Below are 25,484 nucleotides of genomic sequence, written 5' to 3'. Positions count from 1 at the left end.
ATAGTGTATTGGAAAATGAGAAAAAAAATCCACTTGCAGTGAAATTGCAAAAAAAAAGTGCAATTCCACAATTGTTTTCGGGGTTTATATTTACTACGATCACTATATTCTAAAACTGACCTGTCAGTATGATTGTCCAGGTCATTATAAGTACACCGATACCAAACATGTATAGGTCCATCTTCATTCAAGTGTCGAAGTAATCCACAATTTGTAAGAAAAAAAATTAGCTTAAGTTACCATTTTCAGTTGCCACACCTCGGACTCCCTCTCCTCAGCTGGAAATTACAATTAAAGGCTTCCCCAGATTGGTGTCCATGGGTTGGGACCTGGTCCTTTTGTCTGTGAGTCAACCGCCAGAGCCGTGGGCCTGGTCCAGTACTTAGTGGGGGATGTCACGGTGGCTGCGACCCGGTCCATGGCCCTGGGCGCCCAAGGAAATGGGAAAGGTCTTTTAAGGGAGTTGTAATAAAGTTTGTGTTCGTGACGCCACCTTTGGTATTCGGTCAGTGGGGACCGACGCTGCTTACAGGGATCCTCTGGGGTGATGTTATGGCAGCTAAGATGGTGTAACTTCGAACAGGTGAAGTAGGTCCCCAGGGCTCCCGATGTGTACATGAGGATGGTGAATGGTGCAGTAAGGAACGGAGGATACAGGTTTACCTGGTTTACTGGAGACTTCAGGAATCCACAGTCCAGGGCACCAGATCACAGGTACAGGCAGGGTCCGGCCGGCTGGAAAGCAAGTTCAGAGTCCCCTTTACCAGGTGGAGCTGAAAGCCTTCCTTAAATGCACTTTTGCTTTTTATTTAGTTACAGCAGAGTTTTTGCTCATTTTGTTTCTTGTAGGCTTTGTATATTATAGGTTAATCAATTCACAATCACACTGTGTATTATTATTCACAGACTGAGAATATCACTCCCAATATATTTGTTCTTCAATGTTGCAATAGTACGTCACACTCAGGTTTTGGCCTTTCTATCGTTATATGCAGCGATTAGCTGTGCAAACTGACCTCCTATTTCTGGGCTGACAAACCCCAAATGGCCTTGAGTTACCTGCCCTCATTTAATAGTGGCTATGATAGTCCTCCTTGATTGGCTGTGCTAGATCATGGGACGTTATAACTGCAAAGTATTATGGCTAGGCAATGCCTGAAATCATGTGGTCCTGCTCTCTTGCTGAAGCCATAGTCGGCAATAGGGAAAATGGTTCAGCCCTTTTTTTGTAAACGATCCTTGTAAATCAAATTGCAAATTGTTTAAATTCTTTGGCATCTGCAAATTTCATGAAATGCGACTTGAAGTTGATTTGCAGCAGATTGATCCGATTATCTCTATTTTGCACCAATAGAGCAGGATATGGAATGTGGTTGAAAATAATCTTTGGTAAGATATACTCTGCAATATGGCACAGTAACATCATAAACAACATTACATAAGTTAAGTGTATTATTATTATAATTATGATTTATTTAAATGGTTGAAAAGACGACATAGACAAAAAGGTAACATTAGTAGGAAACATTGAATGTTGGGCACATGTACTAATGCTCTTCTGAATACTAAGTGTTGGGTTTACTGGCATATCATAAGGAACGTATAAATGAAAGAGCATGTGAACCAATTAGCAATATTATCTCATTCTACAGACATTGCTTCTTTTCATTACCAAATTATTTTCTAAATTAGAGAGAAAACTGCGCTGCTTTCCCACATTTTAACCGAGTTACCAAGAAAGGTAAATGAGCTAATTTTAGAGGCCAACACTTTCAAGTGACATTCATCAGGGAAACAACAGCAAATTAACGCAGCTTTGCTTTTTAATTGATTTCTAAAAAGATATACAGTGTCACTTAGATAGACGCAGACAGCAAAGAAATGTTTTTCTCCAATTACAAAGATCTTCATTTCTGCACATTTTGCTAAATTGTATTTAGGTCCTGTTTTTCAAGAGGTCTAAGAAAATGTAAATGAAATGAGTTAATTTAAAGGAAGGGAAAAAAAATTAAAAAAAATAAAAAATAAAAATGATATACATAGATTTATATGATATACCAATACTAGATAGCAAGTATCTGTGAAATGTTAAGGAAATGATACATGGTTTTCTAATTAGTTAAAAATATAAATCTGAAAATTGTGATGTGCATTTGTATTCAGTAACTTGTAGTCTGGTACCCCGAATTAACATCGTGAGTGACCAATTGTCTCCAGAAGTTACATATTGTTATTCAGTCCACATCTGTATAATTTTTTCTCAATATAGATACAGCTGTTCCGTGAAGTTCTCTGATGTTTGCAAACATTAGAAATCAAACATCATCTTGAAAACCAGAGAAACACATCAAGCAGGTCATGGTTAACGTTGTAAAGAAGAGCAAAGAAAGGTTAGGTTATAACAAAATAGCCAAAGCACTGGACATATCACAGAGCACTGTTCAATCGATCATCCATGGAAGGAGTATGGAACAACTGCAAACCTACCAAGACAAAGAGGTGAATGTAAAATGACATCCTAGGCAAGGAGAGCATAATTAGAGAAGCAAACAAGAGGCCCATGGTCACTCTTGAAGAGCTGCAAAGGTCCACAGGTGAAGTTGGAGAACCTATTCACAGGACACTTATGAGGACTTATTCACAATGGCATGTAAATCAAATGTGTGCAATCTGATAAAAAAAAAACAGTTGGAGTACACTCAGACCAATGTTCAATGAGGTAGTGCAGATATGCATATTTTTTCTCAGCTGTAATTGGCATGATAAATAAATCTCAACATGCTGTCATTTTCCCCCGAAATCAGTACAGTTCCAAAAACTGCATGCCATGCGGACCATCAGTATAGCATCTGATTTTTACGTATACATTACAATTCTGTAACAAAAAAACTGTAAATGGTTCTGTGAAGAATATTGGAGACATAATACCATGTCAATCATCTGTATACTATTGGGCATGGAATTATAAAAAAATCCATCACATGTTCTGTAAAAGATTAATAGCTGTGGAGTTAAAAAAAAAAGGATTGCAGTTGAACAACACGAGTGACAAGTGCGAAAAATGTCGTACCACTCTCCTGGATGACAATGGAACCAGTTTTTTTAAAAATTGGTCCCATTCTCATACAGCAAAGTTTGATTAATCATATCCGTATGGTATACCATTTGTCATGAGAGTGCAATGTAATTTCTCTACATCTGTATGCGATCCACATGACATGCATATGTAATCCGCATCCAATGCATTTTTAACATCATCTTTTAGTTACTATGATGCTCTGTGCAACTTAAAGCTAGTGGTCCAAAATAATAAGGGAATTATATACAAAGACTAGCTGTACTAACTGGCTTCGCCCAGGTTAATAAGTGTTGTTAGCAAAATAGAATGTGTTAACAAAAATGTATTCTGCACACAAACACCACAAAACAAATAGAAATGTAATTATTAAAAGGCAAAAACTAAGCTAAAAGAAGCATTTCACAACATATACGTATTTCAACACTAGAGATATTCCACACAGATTTAACCCCTTTCTGCCATCAGACGTACTATTCCGTCCATGTGGGGTGGGCTTTACTTCCCAAGGACGGAATAGTACGTCATAGGCGATCGGCCGCGCTCACGGGGGGAGCGCGGCCGATCGCGGCCGGGTGTCAGCTGCTTATCGCAGCTGACACCCGGCACTATGTGCCAGGAGCGGTCACGGACCGCCCCCGGCACATTAACCCCCGGCACACCGCGATCAAACATGATCGCGATGTGCCGGCGGTGCAGGGAAGCATCGCGCAGGGAGGGGGCTCCCTGCGGGCTTCCCTGAGACCCCCGCAGCAACGCGATGTGATCGCGTTGCTCCGGGGGTCTCTGTACCTCCCTCCTGCAGCAAGTCCCGGATCCAAGATGGCCGCGGATCCGGGTCCTGCAGGGAGGGAGGTGGCTTACCAAGTGCCTGCTCAGAGCAGGCACTTGGTAACGCTGCAGCGCTCTGAGACAGATCAGTGATCTGCCAGAGTGCTGTGCAAACTGGCAGATCACCGATCTGTATTGTTCTCCCCTGGGACAAAGTAAAAAAGTAAAAAAATTTTTTTACAAGTGTGTGAAAAAAAAACAAAAAAAAAAAAACCTAAATAATGAGAAAAAAAAAATATTATTCCCATAAATACATTTCTTTATCTAAATAAGAAAAACAAAACAATAAAAGTACACATATTTAGTATCGCCGCGTCCGCAACAACCCGACCTATAAAACTGGCCCACTAGTTAACCCCTTCAGTGGACACCGTAAGAAAAAAAAAAAAAAACGAGGCAAAAAACAACGCTTTATTATCATATCGCCGAACAAAAAGTGGAATAACACGCGATCAAAAAGACAGATATAAATAACCATGGTACCGCTGAAAGCGTCATCTTGTCCCGCAAAAAACTAGCTGCCATACAGCAACATCAGCAAAAAAATAAAAAAGTTATAGTCCTCAGAATAAAGCGATGCAAAAATAATTATTTTTTCTATAAAATAGTTTTTATCGTATAAAAGCGCCAAAACATAAAAAAATGATATAAATGAGGTATCGCTGTAATCGTACTGACCCGAGGAATAAAACTGCTTTATCAATTTTACCAAACGCGGAACGGTATAAACGCCTCCCCCAAAAGAAATTCATGAATAGCTGTTTTTTGCTAATTCTGCCTCACAAAAATCGGAATAAAAAGCGATCAAAAAATGTCACGTGCCCGAAAGTGTTACCAATAAAAACGTCAACTCGTCCCACAAAAAACAAGACCTCACATGACTCTGTGGACTCAAATATGGAAAAATTATAGCTCTCAAAATGTGGTAACGCAAAAAATATTTTTTGCAATAAAAAGCGTCTTTCAGTGAGTGACGGCTGCCAATCATAAAAATCCGCTAAAAACCCGCTATAAAAGTAAATCAAACCCCCCTTCATTACCCCCTTAGTTAGGGAAAAATAAAAAAAATTTAAAAAATGTATTTATTTCCATTTTCCCATTAGGGCTAGGGTTAGGGTTAGGGCTAGGGTTAGGGCTAGGGTTAGGGCTAGGGTTAGGGTTAGGGCTAGGGTTAGGGTTAGGACTAGGGCTAGGGTTAGGGCTAGGGTTAGGGTTAGGGCTAGGGTTAGAGTTATGGCTAGGGTTAGGGCTAGAGTTAGGGTTAGGACTAGGGCTAGGGTTAGGGCTATGGTTAGGGCTAGGGTTAGGGTTATGGTTAGGGCTAGGGTTAGGGCTGGGGTAAAGGCTACAGTTAGGGTAAAGGCTACAGTTAGGGTTAAGGCTACAGTTAGGGTTAAGGCTACAGTTAGGGTTAAGGCTACAGTTAGGGTTGGGGCTAAAGTTAGGGTTAGGGTTTGGATTACATTTGCGGTTGGGAATAGGGTTGGGATTAGGGTTAGGGGTGTGTCTGGGTTAGAGGTGTGGTTAGGGTTACCGTTGGAATTAGCGTTAGGGGTGTGTTTGGATTAGGGTTTCAGTTATAATTGGGGGGTTTCCACTGTTTAGACACATCAGGGGCTCTCCAAACGCGACATGGCGTCCGATCTCAATTCCAGCCAATTCTGCGTTGAAAACGTAAAACAGTGCTCCTTCCCTTCCGAGCTCTCCCGTGTGCCCAAACAGGAGTTCACCCCAACATATGGGGTATCAGCGTACTCAGGACAAATTGGACAACAACTTTTGGGGTCCAATTTCTCCTGTTACCCTTGGGAAAATACAAAACTGGGGGCTAAAATATAAGTTTTGTGGGAAAAAAAAGATTTTTTAATTTTCACGGCTCTGCGTTATAAACTGTAGTGAAACACTTGGGGGCTCAAAGTTCTCACAACACATCTAGATAAGTTCGTGGGGGGTCTAGTTTCCAATATGGGGTCACTTGTGGGGGGTTTCTACTGTTTAGGTACATTAGGGGCTCTGCAAACGCAATGTGACGCCTGCAGACCATTCCATCTAAGTCTGCATTCCAAATGGCGCTCCTTCCTTTCCCAGCCCTCCCATGCGACCAAACGGTGGTTCCCCCCACATATGGGGCATCAGCGCACTCAGGACAAATTGGACAACAAATTTTGGGGTCCAATTTCTCCTGTTACCCTCGAGAAAATACAAAACTGGGGGCTAAAAAATAATTTTGGGATTTTATTTTCACGGCTCTGCGTTAGAAACTGTAGGGAAACACTTGGGGGCTCAAAATTCTCACAACACATCTAGATAAGTTCCTTGGGGGGTCTAGTTTCCAATATGGGGTCACTTGTGGGGGGTTTCTACTGTTTAGGTACATTAGGGGCTCTGCAAACGCAATGTGACGCCTGCAGACCATTCCATCTAAGTCTGTATTTCAAATGGCGCTCCTTCCCTTCCGAGCCTTCCCATGCGCCCAAACGGTGGTTCCCCCCCACATATGGGGTATCAGCGCACTCGGGACAAATTGCACAACAAATTTTGGGGTCCAATTTCTCCTGTTACCCTCGGGAAAATACAAAACTGGGGGCTAAAAAATAATATTTGTGGGAAAAAATTTTTGTTTTATTTTTACGGCTCTGCATTATAAACTTCTGTGAAGCTCTTGGTGGGTCAAAGTGCTCACCACACATCTAAATAAGTTCCTTAGGGGGTCTACTTTCCAAAATGATTTCACTTGTGGGGGGTTTCTACTGTTTAGGTACATTAGGGGCTCTGCAAACGCAATGTGACACCTGCAGACCATTCCATCTAAGTCTGCATTCAAATGGCACTCCTTCCCTTCCGAGCCCTCCCATGTGCCCAAACAGTGGTTTACCCCCACATATGGGGTATCAGCGTACTCAGGACAAATTGTACAACAACTTTTTGGTTCCAATTTCTTCTCTTACCATTGGGAAAATAAAAAATTGGGGGCGAAAAGATCATTTTTTTCACAAAAATTATTTTTTATTTTTACGGTTCTGCATTATAAACTTCTGTGAAGCACTTGGTGGGTCAAAGTGCTCACCACACCTCTAGATAAGTTCCTTAGGGGGTCTACTTTCCAAAATGGTGTCACTTGTGGGGGGTTTCAATGTTTAGGCACATCAGTGGCTCTCCAAATGCAACATGGCGTCCCATCTCTATTCCAGTCAATTTTGCATTAAAAAGTCAAATGGCGCTCCTTCACTTCCAAGCTCTGTCATGCGCCCAAACAGTGGTTTACCTCCTCTTATGGGGTATCGGCGTACTCAGGACAAATTGTACAACAAGGTTTGTGGTCCATTTTCTCCTGTAACTCTTGGCAAAATAAAACAAATTGGAGCTGAAATTTTTTGTGAAAAAAAGTTAAATGTTAATTTTTATTTAAACATTCCAAAAATTCCTGTGAAACACCTGAAGGGTTAATAAACTTCTTCAATGTGGTTTTCAGAACCTTGAGGGGTGCAGCTTTTAGAATGGTCTCACACTTGGGTATTTTCTATCATATAGACCCCTCAAAATGACTTCAAATGAGATGTGGTCCCTAAAATAAAATGGTGTTGTAAAAATGAGAAATTGCTGGTCAACTTTTAACCCTTATAACTCCCTAACAAAAAAAAGTTGGTTCCAAAATTGTGCTGATGTAAAGTAGACATGTGGGAAATGTTACTTATTAAGTATTTTGTGTGACATATCTCTGTGATTTAATTGCATAAAAATTCAAATTTGGAAAATTGCGAAATTTTCAAAATTTTCGCCATGTTTCCATTTTTTTCACAAATAAACGCAGGTAATATCAAAGAAATTTTACCACTATCATGAAGTACAATATGTCACGAGAAAACAATGTCAGAATCACCAGGATCCGTTGAAGCGTTCCAGAGTTATAGCCTCATAAAGGGACAGTGGTCAGAATTGTAAAAATTGGCCCGGTCCATAACGTGCAAACACCCTTGGGGGTAAAGGGGTTAAATAAATTGGCTAAGAAATGTGAAGTAATCTTCTACTACTTATTCGAGAGCCTTTTGATAAACAACATTCTTAGTTTTTCCTTCAGGTGCAAAGACGAACAGATTTTTGGCTGTTCCAACTCTTGAACAGGCCACATAATGTTGACCATGAGAAAAGCATGGAGATTGTAAATCTATTCCAACTATTTTCAAGGACTGTCCCTTAGCCTTGTTGATGGACATAGCAAATGCCAGTCGAACAGGAAACTGGAGGCGTTTAAAATCAAAAGGCAAATCAGATGGAATGAGACTAATTGTTGGAATGAAAACATCTTCTCCTGTGGCACATCCTGTCAAAATGGTTGCCTCAATTACATGTGGAAACAGGTTCTTAATCAAGAATTTTGTCCCATTACACAGCTTTGGTGGATCCAAATTTCTCATTAGCAGAATAGGTGCTCTAGGTTTTAGAAAGAGGTTGTGAGGAGGAATTCCTTGTGGCTCCAAGGAAATGAGGAACTCAGTTGGATAAAATAATGCTTGAGCAGGGTCTATTACTGTATCCACTGACTTGTAGGTTGTGCACACACCTGAAAGTGTTTTCATGTCTGCAAGCCTCGCTTCCATCCTCAGATAGTTCATTGGCTCTTGAGGAAGCAGCTCTTGTTTTCATGCTTGCAAGCCTCGCTTCCCTCTCCTCAGAAAGTCCATTGGCCCTTGAGGAAGCAGCTCTTGTTCTCTTGTCTGCAAGCCTCGCTTCCTTCTGCTCAGAAAGTTAATTGGCTCTTGAGGAAGAAGCTGTTTCTCGGTCTTCACATTTTTCATTGGCCCGTAATGCAGCTTTTCTTTTCACATCTGCTGACATTTGTGCCATGGAATTCCTTTTCTTATGAGGCATTATTGTGGTAAAAATAGTCTGTAACTGGCAGTTTCTATATCCTCTCACATAGAGGTAATGTGACTGACATCAGCCTTTCCACCACCACACCCTAACTGACATGCTATTACCTCACACAAGCTTTGTTATACTGAGAATGTCCTTTGTTGCCTATATTAACCAATCAGAGCTCAGATTAATTAACTATAGCACAATAGAAGCTGAGCTGTGATTGGTTGCTATTGGCAGCCTGATAAATCCCCAGCCAACAGGAAATCCTCCCCCCTCGCAGTATATATTAGTTCACACATACACATAAGAGACAGGTCATGTGACTGACAGCTGCCGTATTTCCTATATGGTACATTTGTTGCTCTTGTAGTTTGTCTGCTTATTAATCAGATTTTTATTTTTGAATGATAATACCAGACTTTTTCAAGTATTTTTATTGATTTTTCATTGTATGTAGGGTATGGGTAAAGGGGTAGGGAAGAAAAATAGGGACAGGGAAGGGAAAGAAATCCCCAAGTGTTATGGGGAATGAAAAGGCAGGCATTATAAACAGACAAACGTACACTAGCATAAATGTACCTAAAATATATGTTGCTTCGTATTAGCACCTAAGAGCAAAGCGTCCTTTCAATATAGCAAAATTTTTTCTTTTTCAAGTATTTTTACAGATTTTTCATTGTAAATACCAGACTTGTGTGTGTTTTAGGGCGAGTTTCATGTGTCAAGTTGTGTGTGTTGAGTTGCATGTGGCGACATGCATGTAGCGACTTTTGTGAGATGAGTTTTGTGTGGCGACATGCATCTAGCAACTTTTTGTGTGTCGAGTTGCATGTGACAGGTTAGTGTAGCAAGTTGTGTGCAGCAAGTTTTGCACATGGCGAGTTTTATGTGGGTGCATTTTGAGTATGTGCAAGTTTTGTGTGAGGAAACTTTTGCATGTGTTGCAACTTTTGTGCATGTGGCAATTTTTCCACGTGTGCAAGTTTTGCTTGTGGCGAGTTTTCCATAAGGTGAGTTTTCCACCTGTGACGAGTTTTGCGTGAGCCTAGTTTTGCATGTGGTGAGTTTTGCATCTGGCGAATTTTGCGCGTGGAGAGTTTTGAGTGGCGACTTTTGTGTTTCAACTTTTATGTGGCGAGGTTGGTGTGTGTGTGGTGAAATGTGTGCTGAGGGTGGTATATGTGTTCAAGCACAAGATAGTGTGTGGCGCATTTTGTGTGTGTGTTCATATCCCCGTGTGTGGTGAGTATCCCAAGTCGGGGCCCCACCTTAGCAACTGGACGGTATATACTCTTTAGCGCCATCGCTCTCATTCTTTACATCCCCCTTGTTCACATCTGTCAGCTGTCAATTTGCCTCCAACACTTTTCCTTTCACTTTTTCCCAATTATGTAGATAGGGACAAAACTATTTCGTGAATTGGAACATGCGGGGATAAAGTTTCGCCTCACAGCATAGCCTATGACGCTCTCGGGGTCCAGAAGTGTGACTGTGCAAAATTTTGTGGCTGTAGCTGCGACGGGAAGATGCCAATCCTGGACATACACACATACACACATACACACACAAACATTAAGCTTTATATATTAGATATAGATACATAGAGGATAGAAAGATATTAGATGTAAAATAGATAATAGAGATAGTCTGAAAAATGTCAGCAGTAGAGATGGGCGAACTCAAAAAGAAAAATTTGATATCCTAGTGTTTGGGGATGGGCCCCAAATATGAACTTCTCCTGGAAGTCCATGTTACTGTACGGGTTCCGCACCTGAACATCAGGTGCTTCCCATGCTGTCATCTGCATGACAGGACTAGAAAGATTGGTGGCTCTGATTGACAGTAAGATCATTATCGCCAGTCAAAGAGATGTGGTTCCCACACTGTCAGATGACAGCGTGAGACAGCAGCTTTGGGCAGTGTAAAATGGTTACCTATGGTCACACGTGTCGGCTAATGAGAAAGTACTATACTACTCCCATCAGCTTATGCCTATGATAACAGTGAGGGCAGTTGCCACTGATAGGAGTATTGCACATTTGAGCTTTAAAAAATAAGAAAAAATGATGTGAGGTCTCTTCTATTTTTGATAACCAGCCCAGGCACACCTGATAGCTGCTGGCTGCAACCCTTAGCTATCAGCTTTGTCATGGCTGGTTATCAAGAATAGAGGGGTCCCCATGCCGTTTTTTTGTAATTATTTAAATTGTCATTGTGAATCAGATATTGCAGGGATGGACTGGGGTAAGGGGAGTATACCTTTGTTTTTTATTTTTAAATAAATGTTTAAAACAGGGTGTTCATTTTTATTTCAAATAAAGGATTTTATTCATGCTGTGTATTTAATTGCAAACTTACTATGGGGTTAGTAATGGGGTGTCTTATAGACACCATTCCATTACTAACCCCTGTGCCTTATGACACCTGACAATACAAAGGTGACATGAACCCCACAAGTATTACCCCACTTACCACTGCCACAGGCAAGTGGGAAGAGAAATGTTAAGTGCCAGATTTAGCTAATCTTCTTGATGCTGAGGCGGCTGAGGACTGATGTTCTTAGCTTGGTAGGAGGACCAATTTCTCTGGCCTGTTCCCTGGATATCAATATAGGTCCACAGCTGTCTGTTTAGCATTTGCTGGTTTGAAATTATGAGGGGGACCCTCAGGCTAATCAAACAGCTGTAATCTGATATTAATAGCCTGGAAACCTTTAGGAATATTGCCCTACTTTCCAGAATATTAACATCAACCCTCAGCTGTTGGCTTTCCCTCTGCTGCTTATGAAAATTATGGGGACCCCCAAGCATTTTTTATAATTGTTTTTCAATTTTTTTAAACCCCTCTATTCTTGATAACCAGTTATGATAAAGCTGACAGTTGAGAGGTGCAGCCTGCAGCTGTCAGTTTCGCCTGTGCAAGTTTTCAAAACTAAAAGAGACCCCATCTGTGGCGCCTGCTCTCACTGTTTTCAGTGACAGCAAAAGCAGGCTAATAGGAGTAGCACTCTCTCATCAGCCAATGCCTGTGCCCAGAGGTAACGTTTTTACCGTCAGTCACAGCTGCTGGCTCATGCTGTCATCTAAAAGATTGGGAACTGTAGCTCTCTGACCGGCGATAATGACAGCATGGCAAACAACGGATGTTTGGGGCTCCCATTCACCTGAATGAAGACTGGGTATGGGTATATAAACCAAACATTTTTAGATTAGACCTGCCGGACCCGAACATCTACGGGTTCGCCTAGAACTACTCATCTTTATGAAGTATTCATATCTTCCTTTGGTGGTCTTCTATATAGACATCCAATTGATTTTTTGAGGATGATGCAATCTTTGTTTCCACTGTGGTAGCCCTGTTTTATTGCTAATACAAAATTAATGCCTGGTTTCCACACTTAGTGCTTCTGACTACATGGGGACATTTTAATACTTCTTTGTATAGCAAGAATACCATTTTTAATCATGCAGTATGTACGAAATGAACTACATTCTAGACAAGAGTATAATTTCCTTTGCTGTAGATTCAATGCAGAAAAAAAAGTAAAAACCATGATTCATGGAGGAAGGTTTCCAAAAAAAATGTGTCCATTGTGAGTACTGTCACATCCCATAATAAACCTTGTCAGGGACTGCAGGAACATGAAGTATGTCAATATGACATTTTATTCTACCACTGATACATTTTGTATATCTCAATGGAGAAGAAATTCCATTAAAGGGAAAGTATTGCACTATAATCATGTGATTCAGTTATCTGTTATCGTAAAACAATACAGCTGAAGCCTCGAATCGCCAAGGTACGATAAGTAGTGAACGTTAATGAGCAGAGAGCTCCATGACCCACTGGTGGGGTTCACAAAGTGAGTAATGCAAAAATAAAAAATGACCATTGTTAACGGGAAGTGACTTCACATAGATAGCAAGAAGCATTATATTGTGTCATTCTTAATAGGAGTAGAAAATGGACATTAACAATGTCCAATTATATGATACAGTGCAAGAGAAATGCACAAGGTCTTGACCTGTAATTATTGTATTTGTCACAAAACCAGCAATTAAAATGCATAAGGATGACAATTCTTACATTGGCCGTGCTCTTGATATTCAGCTACATGCATTATTCAATGTTCACCTACACCTCTGAGATGTCAGCAGCCATCCAGCGCTTACCAAATGGGATTAGAAAAGCTGTTTGGAGCTTTTCTCTTGCTGTACTCAACAAGAAAATCTGACAAATCCGTACAAATGGAAACATATATTTTATTTATTCCTGTTGCTTATACTCAGCCCACATATTCCACAGAGATTCTCAACACTGACATCAATCTCTGTTTCCAATGAGGCTTACACTGTAATATTCCTATCTTAAGGGTGCACAATGATGCGCTATTGAGGTTGATAGAAGAAGCCATTTAACCTAGTAGTTTTTGGAGTGTAGAAGGAAACCGGAAACCAGAAGGAAATCTACACAATCCATGCTGAAACTTGGGTCCCAGTTCTGTATGGCAGCAATTATAACCGGTGTGCATACAAGAGAGGAGTATGGCTCCATAGAGAACGAATGCTGAATTATGGTTCATTATGTATCTGCATAGCTTAAAGGGAACTTGTCACCTGAATTTGGCAGGACTGGTTTTCGGTCATATGGCAGAGTTTTTTTGGCCATATGACCGCAAACCGGTCCCGCCAAATTCAGGTGACAGGTTCCCTTTAAAGAGGTTGTCCACTACTCGCATAATCCCTTCTCAATCCGTATGTTTCCCCATTTTAAAATAACAAAACTAAAACTGACCTCTGGTGCCAGAGCTGTTCTAACAGTGTTGGCACTGTCTCTACCTGTGATCATGTACCCGTGTGATATCACGTGAATCCTGCGGCCACTCTCCTCACCTTCGGATGCATAAAAGACACCTGGAGGAATAGAGAGAGGGCAGTAACACTTGCTTCAGGTGTAAGTGATTTGTCCAAAAGCAGGTAGCATGAAGCACTGTAATGTGATCGCAGAGCACAGTGTGACTGGACAGTCTGCATAGCGGTGACGTCACTCAGAAGAGGAGAAGAGCGGTGCTGGACACTCAGTCAGACACACTAGGAGATTTATACTATATAGCTGGAAGAAATTGAATTTTTTTAATCAGACTGGAATAGCGTTCTATTTTTTTTTACCTGAATTTCCACTGGAGAAGTTTTTTCTATTGGATCTATACAGCACTGAGTCTAGTAGGAAGGCTTCCCTCATGCCGAGGATCTCAATCATATAATATGGGTGAATGAGTTGCCCCTATTTTTGTCATGCAAGAGGTGCCTGACAATTTTGGTGCCATTTGTGAGCTCATTGAAGCTCTTTCACAGCATATTCTCAATGTGCACCATTGTTCCCATGTAGTTTGTGCTGAAAACTGAGAATCTTCCTCAAAATCCCTTTCATATGGATCTCATTTCCTAACTGATTATCAGATTGGTTCAAGTAATTCAATTTTGCATTATGCATTAAATCTTTACAGTCAATTCCTTAACACTGGCATTGTGCACGTCAGTCTTAATGAAGGGCTTCCTTTAGTACGCTGCAAAGAAATAATTAGGAGATGCACACCACTTAATGAGTTTGGAGCATCTTCTCAGTGGCATGGATCTCGGTGCGACTTGCCACAAAATCCAGTCAGCAACTTAAGTAGTGTTTCTGGCATAAGAAACACCAACACTTTTGCTGAATTTGAAGGGTAGGCATAGCCAGTCCTCATCTGACTCTTCCCCAGCTCCACACATTTTGTTGAAGATGCTTCAAGCTAGTGTAAAGCTGCCAAAAATCATAATATTTTGCATCTCTGCATTGAAAATATATTTTGTGACTTTTCAAATTGTTTTATGCCGGTTTTCTGGTCTAAAAGGTTTGATGAACCAACCTCTTAAGCCACGTGCGTACATTGAGTATTTGTGTTTTACCTCAATATTTGTAAGGCAAAACTAGGAGTAGGGAAAAATGCAGAAATGGTGATGCCCTTCTATTATAATTTTCATCTGACTGTTCCACTCCTGGTTTTGGATTACTAATACTGAGGTAAAAAAAAAACCTCATCAAATGCTCAATGTGTGCAAGGGGCCATAAAGTCTAAAAATTCCTGTATAAGACAAAAAGGGCCGAGATCTAGAAACTGAGACAACGTGAAGGCATAAGGATCGCTATTTTGGGTCATAAAAATGAAATGGAAGCTACCTTCCAAGACCAGTTTCATAGGGATTGGAGTGTTACATATGTCAAAATATCACAAACAGGTTGTGCCTACTTCTGGTCTGAAAACACATGAGTATAGGTGGCTCAGATCAATGAGACCTGTTTGGGACTCCTGCATATCTGAGCCTGCAAGGAAAGAGAGAGTTGGAGAGAGAAGGTGGCTATGAAACAGAGATCAGACACAGACTATTTCCTAACGACTAACTATGGGTAACCTCAGTCAATGAGAGGAGCGCACGGACACAAAGATAAACCCTGGGTTCATACATCCTTTCATTACCTTTAGCAATAGGCCACACTAGCAGAACTATTAGAACACAGCAGCTCCATCAAAACTAGGGACCCTGGCCAGGTACTATGGATCCACCTCCTATTCAAAGGAATAGGGGGTGGTTTTGCAGTACCTGGCTGGAAACCCTATTGAAATGATGCAGTTTCTGTGTTCCGGCAGCATCCAAGAAGTTCTGGCTGGTGCCAGTAATAGCTGATAAGAGGGGGTGCTAAGTGTTCCACCCCCACTAATAAGCTGTTGATGGTCTAAGCATTGGCCATCAATAAAAAAGTAGTGGCCAACTTTTATAGCCTACACTTAATCTTAGGGAATTTCTATGTTTGATAAGGAGCCATGTGAAGGAAGTGATCAGTAAGTTTCTAAACTAAGATCGGTCCCTAAATGTTTAAAAATATTTTTCTGTTGTAAAACTAATTATTTTTGTTCAAGCAAATATCTTTTTCATTTGTTAATCACATGTATAATATGAATGTTAGCTGATCCAGCTTATATGTCTTGTCATTTCAATTTACAATGGTGCTGTGTGTGTGTCTGGGGAACAGTTTATATTGTGAAACTCGAATCTAAAGTATGTAAAAGACTTAAAATAAAGCACCACGGTGGAGACACTTTTCAACCATATTTTTTCTCTATTGTAAAATGCACTTCTCCCTTATGTGCAATGACTGGGGGCCATTACTTTGTAACAGCCCATATGACAGCAAGTTGTTCATCCGCTCTTAGACATTAGTGTAATGTTTTGGTCACCTCGGAGAGCAGAAAAATGCACAAAACAAGCACATATAATATCCCTATTTAGACCCTTTCTGTTAGTCAGAGCAAAAAGCAGCTCTGTCAATTTCACTAGACGTAACAGACGCTTGTTGAGTAGCCTTAGTTGCCAGCAATGCAACATTTGCCAGGACTGTCCTGAATTGTTGACCGCAATTCTATTAAATTCGGACATGTTAAGGAGTGAAAATGAGCAGGGTTCAACCAATCAATAGTGGGCATTCCAACCCTGTACCCTGATAAAAAAAAGAGTTCCAGCCCTGTATTGGGAAATCCTGGGAGTGACAATAAAAATAATTTTCTGAGACTTACATATTGATGACCTACCAAGGTTATCAATGTCAGATCAGTTGGGGTCGAATACATGGCACTCCCACCGACCAGTGGCTATCTGATCTGGCATTTGCCAGATGTAAGCACAAAATAATAGCCTCATTCTTCCAATGGCTGCATCTTACTTTTTTTTTTTATAAATTGCTCTTGTGAACCATGCCCTCACTCTTATTGATAATTGTTGAATTAAGTGTTATTAGTGTCTTGTATTGTGTGATCAGATTCCATCTTATTTGTAAGGTGTTGCAGAATATGATGGTGCTGTATAAATATTTTCTTATTACCATTCAAGTAAATATGAGACAAGGTACAGTACAAGGAGTGAGCACTAAACATTATATCCAGTGTCAGGATGTGCAGGTAGATGCCCAAATAATGAGGAGAATCACAATGCACAACTTGTCTGTTTTAGTAAATAATCATTTCTGATTAGTGTCCTTTTTTATAGAAGAGTGGATCAGATATCGAAATTTGCCTCTTTGTGCTTTTTCCTGGGACTTTCGATTGGTGTCATTCTCTGCTAATTTCATATCCCTTATTATGCTGCAGGACATCTCCAGACCACAGAGTATAATAAAGATGATATTTAAAAATTTAAAAAAAAAATCGTTATACTAACCCTCTGCTCATCTCTTTGGCCCTTTCGTTAATCATCGCCACTCGTTCATTGCTTGCTACATTTTCTGATCCCCATGCTGCTCACATTGGATTCTTTGGTCTTCTCTCACTCTGCCAGACTTCCAAGAGTCATAGTACCCTAGATGTTTCTGTGCAGGTGTTGGAGGTCAATGGAGTCTTGACGTGACAATGTGTGTCTTAACTTTCCACGAGCAAGCTAAGAACCTTCCAGTGTGCTATGACACCTGGAAGTCTGGCAGAGTGCAACAAAACCAAAGATTTTGTTGCGAGCGGTCGCAAATGACCAAAATTGGATTTTTGTAAAATTCAAGTAGAATTCAGTTTCACTTGAATTTATTTGCTCAACTCTAAATAAAAGAAAAATACAACAAATACAACTAATGCAGTTAATTAACAGATCACTTGGTTTAGCTGGAAATTGTCAGGGCAAGTTATAACATTTTGATTGAGATTTAATTATTGCCATTCACGTTCAGAAATCTTTTGATAGAAACTTAAAAAATCCTGCACATGGAAGAGTATGGCAGAAGAAAAAAACAACGCCTGGAGATGTTATGATGACTGTAATGTGTTATATTATGGCATTTTCTAAATGAGATGTTTTATTAAATTGTTTAATATGTATTAATGCCCCTCTATGTACTTGTAATTGGAAAGTGTAAGTAACAGTGTAGATGCAGTTGGATAGAAGAGTGAACAGTTAGCCCTGCAGGTGGGAAGAGTTTTTTGGAGTAAGGAAATAGTTAGTTCCTGGATACAGGACGCAACAGTTATTGAGTAGTTCTGAGATAAGGATATGGGTGGCATTACTAGGGTTTATGTGTTAAAGAAAGGGTTACATACCTATCCCAGATCCGGGTTCTGTTCCCTTTGCCTCAATCCCCTGCTCTCTGTTGTGCTCCACGTTGGGCTTTGCAAGTTGCCCAGCGTAGATAAATGACATAATCTCCCTAGGTCTTTTAAGGCTTATTAGGATGCACACCTGTATCTCTGGATTTTTATTCAAGACTTGGCTTGTTACTCTCCTCCTCCTGTGCACACAGTGTTACTGGCTGCCATCCCTGCCAATCTGCTGACTTTGCTGCACCCATCCGCCTGTTCCAAAAATTCCTGAAGGTGTCTTGACCTCACTTTCCATATGTCATCCTGCCAGCTTCACTGACGCTCAGGGCAAATGTACTGACCTGGACCTGGGGCCTTAGTTGGTCCACTTCCTCATGTGTGGAGTAAACACCTTAAAAAGCATGACAGATTTGAGCCACCAGTGTCACCGAGCATCTCCCCACCGTGGGGAAGTGTTCAGTTTTTCATCCCTCAAACCATCAAGAGTAAGAGGAGATACCCCCTTACCCACCCACAAGTCATGGTCCTGAATGACAGCATTCCCAAATTAATGGCCTTTGAAATGCTGCCATTCCTTCTGGAGGAGATGGATAGTTTTAAAAAACTGATAGTGGTGGCTGTCACTCAGTAAAAATCTTCCCACCCACCACTACTTTTCCAGGTGTACCTTCACAGCCCTGCACACACATGTTGCAGACAAAATAAGGAGTGCAATGTGCAAGGTAATCAGTGGCGAGGTTGACATAACCACTAAACTGTAGACCAGTAATCATGGCCAAGGACAATACATCTCCCTAACTGCCACTGGGTAAATGTAGTGCCGGTTGGGCTGAGGCGGAAGGTGTTCTAGCCCATGTCCTACGACCACAGAGGATTGCTGGACTTTCTCTGTCCAAGTTGCCTCCTACAACTACTTCACTTTCTCCACCACCTCCTCATCTGGTCACAGTAACACCTGCACCCCCAACTTTAGCACAGCAAGGGAGGAATGACAGCAGGTTGTTTTGAAGCTCATCTCTTTGGGGGACACATCACACAATGCACAGGAGCTGTGGATGGGTATCAAACAGCATCCAGATGAGTGGTTGGTGCCGGTGAATCTCAAGTCCGGCCAGGTCGTGTGCAATAACAGGCAAAATCTCATGGCAGCTCTGGGCCTAGCCTTTTTAAAGCACATCCTTTGCTTGGTGCATGTGCTGAACTTGATGGTGCAGAACTTCCTGAAAAAACTATCCACATATGTCAGAGCTGCTGCTGAAAGTGTGGGCTGTGTGTGCATGCTTTCAGCGCTGTCACCTTGCTGCTGTTCGCCTGTCTATGCTGCAGCGTCACTTCTGCCTTCCCACTCACTGTTTCATATGTGATATACCAACAAGTTGAAGTCCACCTTACATATGCTGGAGAGACTGTACTAACATCACAGGCAATAATGGAGTTCCAGCTGCAGCATTCATGGCTCCATCTGAACAACAACATTTCACCAACAATTAGTGGGCCTCCATGCGTGACGTGTGTGCCATGTTTCAGATTTCACCAATTTGACCAACGCTGATGATGCCATCATCAGCATTACTATACCACTTATATGTCTGCTGGAAAAAAACAATTCAGGCAATGATGGAGGAGGTGCTGGCACGTGAGAAAGAGATGCAGGAATAGCAGGGCCAATTCACACTGTTTTCCACACATGGCTAAGAGGGTGGGTTATTGTCCCAACAGTGGCAAGGTACCCAACTGTACAGCCAAGGGACAGTTTGCGAAGAAGTGGAGGAGGACAACCATGTTCACAGCAAGGTGGAACTCAATGTAGCTAATGAGCATCACTGTAACATGGCTGGGAGATACAGAGGACCAAGACAATATACCTCCCACCAAAGAGAGCTTGTAGTTGCCTCTGGGCACCCTGGCATACATGAGCCAATACATGCTGCTGTGCCTGTGCAACAATCGCTGAGTTGCCAGGATTGTTATCAGTGCTGATTACTGGATGGCTGAATTACCCTTCTGGAACCCCACTACAATGACAATGTATTATCATTACTTCCATCACTGGAGCGGAATTGCAAAATGCGTGAACACGAGCATGCGCAGGTAGAGAAAGCACTGATAGCTTTCTCACCTGAGCAAGGGCTCAGTGGAAGAAAAAAGGCAGAGGGAGAGGAGAAAGTAGCAAATGCAGCTGAGGCACTGCCATCACCTCGGAAGGCAGGTTTAGCAGGGATGAAATGTGGCAAAACTTTATCAACATGCCACAACATCTGACACCACCATCTGATAAGGTCTGTATTAGTAGGAGGCAACATTACAAAAACATGTTGGAAGAATACTTGTCCACTTGTCTCACGTAGTAGCTGATGGGTTTGTTCTACAGTATGTCTAGGTCACCAAACTGGACAAATAGCCTGAGCTTGCCCTTTATGTCTTGGAGGTGTGGGCGTGCCCTGCGGCAAGTGTAATGTCAGAACTTGTGTTTAGCATGGAGGTGGGTGTGATCACAGACAGGTGCATCCAGGTGTGAATCCCACAGGACTTTTCCATACCTTTGGATAACTAGACAAGCCCTCCAAGTATAAGCTGTGTGGACTATAGGCACCATGTGTTCCATGTGTAGAACCTAGTTATTAAACTAGCTAGAAATAAAGTCCACCAATCTCGGCCACCCAGGGATCTGAACGCTCCATAGGCCTACTCCACAATGGAATAGCACGCCAGCCTAGGCGAGCCATGGAAGTGCCAACCCTGTTTTAGTTCCTTTATTTAAAGGACACCAAAGGAGGAAGTGCTCCATGCTTTCCAGCACGTCGCCACACTCTTCGCGGGGACAATCCCATTTTTCAGAGTTCCTGTACTTCAGGTTATCCCTGACATACAATTTCCCATGGAAGCAGTGCTCAGCCACGTCCCAAAACTTCATGCGCATCCGTGATGAATTCAATTGCCCGAGCCCATATCTAGATCCTAGCTTAACCCCTTTACCTCCAAGGGTGGTTTGCACGTTAATGATCGGGCCAATTTTTACAATTCTGACCACTGTCCCTTTATGAGGTTATAACTTTGGAATGCTTCAACTGATCCTGATGATTCTGACACCGTTTTCTTGTGACATATTGTACTTCATGATGGTTGCAAAATTTCTTTGATACTTCCTGTGTTTATTTGTGAAAAAATTGAAATTTAGCAAAAATGTTGAAATTTTTGCAATTCTCCAAATTTGAATTTTTATGCCCTTAAATCGCAGAGATATGTCACACAAAATACTTAATAAGTAACATTTCCCACATGTCTACTTTACATCAGCACAATTTTGGAACCAAAATTTTTTTTGTTAGAGAGTTATAGGGGTTAAAAGTTTACCAGCAATTTCTCATTTTTACCCGACCATTTTTTTTTTAGGGACCACATCACATTTGAAGTCTCTTTGAGGGGTCTGTATAATAGAAAATACCCAAGTGTGACAACATTCTAAAAACTGCACATCTCAAGGTACTCAAAACCGCATTCAACATTCAAGAAGTTTATTAACCCTTCAGGTGTTTCACAGGAATTTTTGGAATGTTTAAAAAAAATGAACATTTGACATTTTTCACAAAAAATTTACTTCATGACTCTAACTATAGGGCTTGCTCATACATATGTATAACCTCACCATCTTTGAGAACACTGCTGAGCGTGAGAGCTTGGTGTTCTTCCAATGGGCTGAAGTGGTGGCCCCCTTCCTGATGGGAGATGCCCAGAAAGCATACTTGCACTTCAGTCGGGATGATGCCCTGGACTATGGAAAGCTAAAAGGTGAGATCCTTGCCCGACTGAGGGTTAATACATATATATGTGCACAACGGGCAATCCAATGGTCTTTTGTGGAGACTCGACCTGCCAGGTCTCAGGCATATGACTTGTTCCAGCTGGTAAAAAAGAAGCCTGAGACATTAACCCTGTTCCAGATGGTAGAGAAGGTGGTGGTCGACCGGCTGGTGAAGGCGCTGCCAGCAACCATACAGCGCTGGGTTGGGCAAGGGGACCCGGGTATTCTTGACCAAGTGGCTGGACTGGTTGAGTGGTATACGGCCACTCAGGTCAGGACTTTAAACGGGACACTGCTCCGCTTCTGCTGTCATGTAGGGCACCGCCAGCCTAGGAGCTTGGGAAAATTCCACGACCCTCTGATGGGGCTCTTCAGAACCAAGCCCATACTGAGGGGATACCCAGAAGTGAGGGTAAAAAGGTAAAAAAAAGTCCTGTTTTCCCTAAATCAGCCCCAAGGTCTAGTCATGCTGCAGCTATTAAGTGTTGGCAGTGCCAAGGACCCAGACATGTGACTACTAACTGCCCCTGACAGCTGAATCCATAGACTGTGGGTGTACTCGTCGTATGTCTATGTACACCCAGCCAGTCTGCACCACAATTATAGGCACTGCCAGCAGCGAACCCCAACAGTACAAGGTACTCGTCAACAGGTACGGAGGCTCTCTTGGACTCAGGGAACTCAGTGTCTCTGGTCCATATGTCCCTTGTTGCCGGGGATTACCCCAATTGACGGAAAGTGGGGGTGATATATAGATTGGTAACTCAGAGAGTACCCGACCACAGAGGTTACTGAAATAAAACATGTGGTGGGAGTGGTGAAGACCCTTCCATATGGGACTGTGTTGGGAAGAGACTTGTCCCTATTCTGGTCCTTGTGGGAGACCAGGGTTAACCCTCCCAGGGTAAATGTTATTCTGGGCATGGACTTAAAGATCCCAAGTCAGGGATACCTTCCGTAGGGGCTGCCAAACTAGTGACAGAGTGTAACCCTGCAAGGTTTCCCCTAGAGGTAGTCACAGGAGAGGTCGGGGAGACCCCATCAATCTCCGAGCTGAAAGTATACCATGGTAAGTTCAGGACAGTTCAGCTCCAGGATCCCATGCTGGCCTGGGCACGAGAGAGGGTGATAGAAATATCAGCAACCAGGTGCCAAAGCAGTTTTCCCCGGCATGGCTATCCACAAGGATTTGCTATACAGGGTAGATAAAATCTGGGATGAGGTGGTGGAACAACTGGTAGTGCCCCAATCCTACTGTCGGGCGGTGCTCGAAATGGCTCACACCTACATGCTGGGATGGAACTTGGGGGCCAAAAAGATGCAGGAGCACATACTGCAGCATTTAGTTTGGCCTGGAGTTTATGTGGGGGTCCAGAAGTACTGTGACATGTGTACAGAGTGCCAACTAACCTCACCCACTGCGAACTACCGGAGTCCATTAGTTCCTCTGCCCATTATAGAGGTACCTTTTGAGCGGATTGCGATGGATCTGGTGGGGCCAATAATAATATCTGCCAGGGGCCACCATTACATATTAATTGTCGTAAACTACGCCACCTGGTACCCAAAAGCCATTCCGCTTCAGCACACCTCAGCTAACTTATAGCCCCGAATGTGTTTGCCATGTTCTGTTGCCTTGTGCTACCAAAGGAGATCCTTACTGATTAGTGGACTCCTTTTATGTCCAAGGTGAAGAAGGAAGCTACTCAAGATAAAGCAGTTGCGCACGTCAGTGTATCACTCCCAGCCGACGGACTAGTTTAGCGCTTCAACAAAACTCTCAAGTCCTTGCCCAAAAAGGTGGTTTCCAAGAACGGGAGGGATTGGGACATGCTATTGCCCTTTCAGATATTTGCCATCAGCGAGGTACCACAGGCTTCCACGGGTTTATCTCCTTTTGAGCTATTGTATAGCAAGCATCCGAGGGGGTTGCTGGACATAGCTAAGGAGACGTGGGAACAGGAGCCAACAACACAAAGGAGTGCAATCGAGCATGTGGCAAGTATGCAGGACCGGATTGCGGCAGTCCATCCCAATAGTAAAGGAGCATCTGATGGATGCCCAGGCATGCTCAGAGCCGCACATATAATAAAAGGGCCACGGTCAGATCCTTTAAGGAAGGGGATCGGGTGTTAGTGCTAGTGCCCACCGCCGGGAGTAAATTTATGGCCATATGAGGTTTGGAAAAAGTGGGAAAAATTAACTGTCTAGTTTACCAGCCCAGGAAGAGGAAACCTGAACAGATATTTCACGTTAACCTACTAAAAGCCTGGAAGGACCGGGAATGTTTGGCAGTGGATGTGACCCCGGTCATTCCAACAGGTAACCTTCTGTCACCGGCCAAGGATGAGGTCGAGAGAGAGGTAAAAATAAAAGACACTCTCTCAAAACAGCAGCTTTGAGAGGTCCGGAAATTAGTGCATGTGAATGCAGATGTATTCTCGGAACTATCCGGTGGTACCTCTGTCATCCAGCATAACATTGTCACTGAGCCTCACGTAAGGGTGTAAATGAAACGATACCATGTGCCCGAGGCCTGGAGACAAGCAATCGTGAGTGAGGTAAGACAAATGCTCCAGCTTGGAGTAATTGAGGAATCTCGGACTGACTGGGCTAGCCTGATTGTTCTAATCCCAAAGCCAGATGGATCACTATGGTTCTGTAATGACATCTGTAAGTTAAATGCGGTGTCAAAGTTTGACCTTTATCAAATACCTTGGGTGGATGAGCTGATAGAGTGACTGAGTCAAGCCCAGTACTTTACCAAGCTCGATCTGACCAAGGGTTATTGGCAGGTGCCTCTTACGGAGTCGGCAAAGGACAAAGACTGCCTTCATAACACTGAAGGGTCTGTACCACTATGTCGTCTTGCCCTTTGGACTACATGGGGCCCCAGCCATGTTCCAGAGGTTGATGGACATAGTGCTAGAACCCCATTGGAAGTATGCATCAGCGTATTTGGATGACATCATCATCTTTAGTACTTACTGGCATACCCTCTTGTCCCGAGTATAAGCAGTAGTAGATTCACTCAGAGCCATGAGCTTGACGGTGAATCCCAAGAAATGTGTGATAGGGCTTGAGGTAGCCCGATACATGATCGGCCATGGAGTTATCAAACCGCAAATAAATAAAATTGAGGCTATTCAGAAATGGCCCCGACCAAACAAGTGAGAGCATTTCTCAGAATCATCAGGTATTACAGGAGGTTTATACCTAATTTTTCTGGGAGTACAACAACCCTTACTGATCTTCTTAAGGAAAAAAGTCGATCATGGTTCGGTGAAACCCCCAGGTGGAGGAAGCGTACCAATCCTGTGGTCACTGCCTGTCTATCACACTGCACCAACCTCACTGCACTACAGTACCCAGAGATAATAAAGAAGATAGAGAAATTAACTTTTCCGTCTTTTCTGCACCTGTGATATGAGTCTCTCATGTGAGAGAATAGGATCACAGTGCACAGACACAAGGCCGGAACTCTTATCAGAGTTACCATAATCGGCCCATTTCTCTAAGAAGAGAGAATCCTCACTCGTGTGAGAAAGCCCATAAAGTAGTAATAATGTGAACAAGCTTTTCTAGCTAGCTTCAAAAAATCTCACAGACTCATATATTTTTAACAGAAAAAATGCCCATTTTTATGGATTGTGCAGAAATTTTGGAATGGTTGCTAACCTTGCATCCAGCTTTGTGCATTTGTTTTGGAGCTGTAAGGCCAAGTGCATATGTTGAGTATTTGGTGATTTTTTTTTTAACTCAGTATTTGTAAGCTAAAACCAGAAGTAAAAAATGCAGAAGTG

This window comes from Ranitomeya imitator, chromosome 1 (assembly GCF_032444005.1).
Source record: "Ranitomeya imitator isolate aRanImi1 chromosome 1, aRanImi1.pri, whole genome shotgun sequence".
In the NCBI taxonomy this organism is placed as follows: Eukaryota; Metazoa; Chordata; class Amphibia; order Anura; family Dendrobatidae; genus Ranitomeya; species Ranitomeya imitator.
This window is presented reverse-complemented; position numbering follows the sequence as displayed.